Source organism: Alnus glutinosa, chromosome 9, assembly GCF_958979055.1.
Source record: "Alnus glutinosa chromosome 9, dhAlnGlut1.1, whole genome shotgun sequence".
Lineage (NCBI taxonomy): Eukaryota > Viridiplantae > Streptophyta > Magnoliopsida > Fagales > Betulaceae > Alnus > Alnus glutinosa.
Window position 1 is genome coordinate 24,787,949 of NC_084894.1, and position 4,830 is coordinate 24,792,778.

Here is a 4,830-nt window from a genome sequence, read left to right on the forward strand (position 1 = left end):
TACCCAAGAGAGAGATGATTGAAGTAAAATCCTTTTTATTCAACCACCAACTTGGTCACCAAAACTTAAGGGTGAAGTTATTATGATTAAAGCTGACCTCAAGAACTTTATAAACTTTTAAACTCTGACTTGAATTTCACTGGACTTGATCTTTTTATAGGTGCAGACGTCGACGACCGGATACTTGCCGTATTTAACCTTCATATAGAAAGGATCCTCGCTAGGCCTTGTAAACTTTTGAATAACTTTTCAAAATAAAAGTTATTCTGAGGGCCGGCTAATCCAAAATAATCCACTATAGAAGACTTATATTACAACCATTTTATACTTATAAAACCTTTGTAATTCTAAACTCAGTTTGCAAAGTTGGCTTTCATTTCAGCCCATAGTTGATTTTCATTTCAGCCTATAGTTGGCCCATATTATTTTGGCATTTGTGGTATTGTTTCAAACTCATGCCCATTGTAGCTCATAGTTGGCTTTGATTTTGGCCCATAGTTGACCTATTGATATTTAAGGCGCATCCCCACTGTCGTCGACTTCCTCCGGTCATCGCCATTGATTGTCTTCGATCGTTGTTATCTCCAAATAAAAAAGAAGAATTCATTAAAAACTCAAGCTTCAGAATCTTTGCACCTTGAATTTGAGGGGGGATGCTAGAGAATATATTTCCTATCAATATAAGAAATGTATTATATTTATATTGTATATTTATATTACTGTACTTTCCTTTATAAGATTTAATTGTAATCAAATCATATTGACTTGATTACCATACTTATTTACCCAAGTCCTCCTATAAATAGGAGTCTCATGTATTGTGAAAGAATCAAGTAATAAGAGCATAATGTAGTCCTTTGGGCTTTACCTTGTAGACGCAGGCCATAGACTGAACTACGTAAAATTCTCTTGTTCTTATTTTATTATTTCTGCATTTTATCTTTCGTTTTTCATTCAATTATGTTTTCTATAATGGTTTCAGAGCTTCAGAACCTTGTACAATGCATGTTGGGCCTTCTCTCACGTTGTACACGTGTTTGGACAATAGTGCCATACGTGAGGAGACGTGTTAAGAGTCTCATATTACCAACGTATACCTGGGTTGTGGGCTTTATAAGCCTTGAGCAAACTTTTTCCCTTAATGTGTATTTTGTGGAAGAGTAAGGCTCAATAAACTTTATTATTTTTTATAGTTTAGGGACTAAAATGTCACCTTTTTACATAAAAACTTAAAGTATTACAGTTTGATAGTATGTCTTGGTTCAATTAGCACCTTTTTAACTTAGATAAAAAAATAAAAAATAAAAAAAAAAGGCAAAATGGTGATACTTAAGAGGATAAAGTGTATTATATATTTTAAAAAATAAAAAATAAAAAATTTGAGCCCAAATTTTCTTTTGCCTTTTTGGGGCACGCATTCGTTGAATGATCAAAGGCATGGCTTTGGACACATTTGCTGGAATCCATGGGTATTCAACCCAAACAGTTTTCCTGTATCCAATTCTAGATAGTTCCTTAGAGCATCTGAGTAGCTTCTGTTCAATTTTTTTTTTTTTATTAAAAAAAAAAAATTAGGAAACCAAATATTTGGTTTCTTATACAAATAACTTCATTTCTTTTTTCCTATAACATTAAAATATTAATTTTTAGTTTTTTTAATCATTTAATTTCTTTCTCGATATTTTCTGTCTCTCACTCTCCCTCTTTGTTTCTCTCATTAACTCCAACTCTCTCTCTCGGTCAGTTGCAAAGCTGAGGAGAAAGGGGATGGATTTATCTTGTGACATGCCAAGGCCTTTAAACAAATATGTGTCGTTTAAATCTCCCATTGTCGTCCCATCAACAACAAAACATATAGAAATGCCAATCAGACTCTGAATCTTTCAATAGGATTTGGACGCACCAGATCTTGAAAATGGTTTGAGTTTGTTTTTGGAGGTGGCTGCATTGAGTGAGTGAGAGAAAGATTAGTGAATGCGATGAAGCCATTCTTCATTGCTGGGCCCTCTTCCTTCTTCATTTTGGCATCTTTGAACTTGATTTTGGCTCAGCCGCGCAATGGACACCACTCTAATCCTCTCAAGTTCATTTTAGGTCCATCCTCTCAAGTCCCTACGTACTTGATTTTTATGAATGATATTTTCTTTCTTTTTTGGTCCTCCGTTTGAATGAAAAATGCTAGAAATGACATCAGAGACAACTTTTTTCTTAAAACTAATTTTTTTATTATAAATAGAGGATGAGGCGGAGGGATGAGGGGTACATGTGTAGCATGGCTCCGTTTGAATTGGAGAGGAGAGAGAACATGAAAGAGAGGAGGCCTGATATTCCGTCCCCTGACAGGCCATTTTTATTAAAAAATTAAGTTTTAATACAAAAAGCCTGCTGGGGGATGGTTTCCCAGCAAATCATTTCCAGAGATAGAGAGAGAGTGAGCTGCGAGAACGAGACAATGAAGAGGCGTTGAAGGGAGAAAAAAATGTATTTTTGTGAAAAAAAAAAAAAAAAGGAATGGGAAAGCTACGGTGCTACCCAAAGCACTGTAGCGTTCTTAACGTTTAAGGAGCGTACATGGAAGTTGCTGTAGAGGGATTTTTATGATTTTTTTTTTTTTTTTTTTTAACATTTTCCTTATATTTAGGCAATAAAAGAGGCTATGAAGTATGTGTGTGCTTTTAGGAAACACAAATTTAAAATCCACTTACACAAGAACAGATGGCCAAAACATGGGGGATTCAAAAACTCCACAAGCAGATGCACTATGCACTTACACTAGCTTCCCTTTGATTTTTTTTTTTTAAAAAAAAGTTTAGGAAATAAAACTAATTTTTGCTTTCGATCCAAATACATTCCACAATAATTTTCTTATCTGTCCTTATACTATTAATAAATTATTTCTTTACAAAATACAAATTATCTGCCTACATACGCTCACATTTTTTTTACAAATTCCAACATAATCTCCAAAAAATAAAAAAATAAAAAAAGAGAGAGAAGATATAAATAGTGTTAAAATAATGGACAAGGAAATTGTTGCATGTGACTTTTTTGTACTATTTTTTTTTTTTTTTTTTAGATTTTTCTAATATTTACAAAAGGAAAGAAATTATGTTACGAGCGCCTATGGTCTTGTTGTGAAGAAGACGTTTAAGGATGTTGGATGGGAAGTAGTGTGAAGAACAGATTGTTCTGGAACATGGTAGTGGGTTGGACGCCTACTAGTGTAATGGGTCAATAAATAGGGGTCGTGGGCTGTACTTTTAGTAGATTAAGAGGTAATGGGATAGTGGGTAGAAGCCACTACTGGCAGTTACCTAAGTCAGCAATTGTAGTTTCTTTCCTATATTTAATGTCAGCAGTGATTAATAGAAGTATCATTTGAAGTATTATCATCAAGCCGTGATCTTTTGGAGGAAGAGCCCCTTGAAGTGCTATAATATTATTGTCTTAATTACACAATATTTAAGCTCATGACAAGTGGTATCAGAGCTATCACTACAAGAAATTTGATCATTAGCAACAACACTATTAGCGGCCAACGCATAATGGCCGCTAATGATCATATTATTAACGGCCAAACATAATTGGCTACTAATAGTCGCCGTTATTTGTAAACTATTAGCGGCCACTTTTTTATATGGCCGCTAATAATATTTTTACTTATTTCTTTTTACTTTTTTTTTTTTTTAATGTTTTCAAAATTTTCATTTTTTTGTTTTTATTTTAAATATATATTTTTCATTCTTTTTTTTTTTTTTTTCTTTAATTTTTTTAATTTGTTTGTAAAAAATATTTTTTTTAAAAAAAAAAATATTGGTTTTTTAAAATAATAAAAAGAAAAGTTAATTTTTGGTTTTTCTATCAACAAAAAAAAAATCGTTCTTTTTCCTTTTTTTTTTTTTAAAAAAAAAAGATTAATAGAAAACTAGTTTTTCTTTTTTTATTTTTTCGTTTGTTTTTTTTTAAAATTAAAAAATATATATATTGTTTTCGAGGAAGCTATTAGCGGCCACTTTTTTAAATGGACGCTAATAATATTTTTACTTTTTTCGTTTTTTTTATGTTTTCAAAATTTCCAGTTTTTATTTAAAAAAAAAATCATTTTCATTAGTAACCACTAATAATAAAACTATTAGCGGCCATATAAAAAAGTGGCCGCTAATAATCAATTATTAGCGGCCACTTTTTTATATGGCCGCTAATAATATTTTTACTTTTTTCTTTTTTCGTTTTTCTTTTTTTTTTTTAATGTTTTCAAGATTTCCAGTTTTTTTTTTTTTTTAAAAAAAAAAATCATTTTCATTAGTAACCACTAATAATAAAACTATTAGCGGCCAAACAAGTGGCCGCTTATAATTGATTATTAGTGGCCACTTTTTTATATGGCCGCTAATAATATTTTTACTTTTTTCATTTTTCGTTTTTTATTTATTTATTTATTTATTTATTTATTTATTTTTATTATGCTTTCAAAATTTACTTTTTTATAATACTATCACGATCGATCGGATAGGATCGATACTATCACAATAGATCGAATGATCTATCAATCCTATTGTTCGATCACGATCGATCGGATGATCTATCGATCCTATGGATCGATCACAATCGATCGGATGATTTATCTATCCTATGGATCGATCACGATCGATCGGATGATCTAACGATCCTATTGATCGATCACGATCGATCGGATAATCTATCGATCCTATTGATCTATCACTTTTGAAGGGATGATCTATCAATGTTATTGATCGATACAATCATGATCGATCGAATGATCTATTAATCCTAATGATCGATCACGATCGATCGGATGATCTATCGATC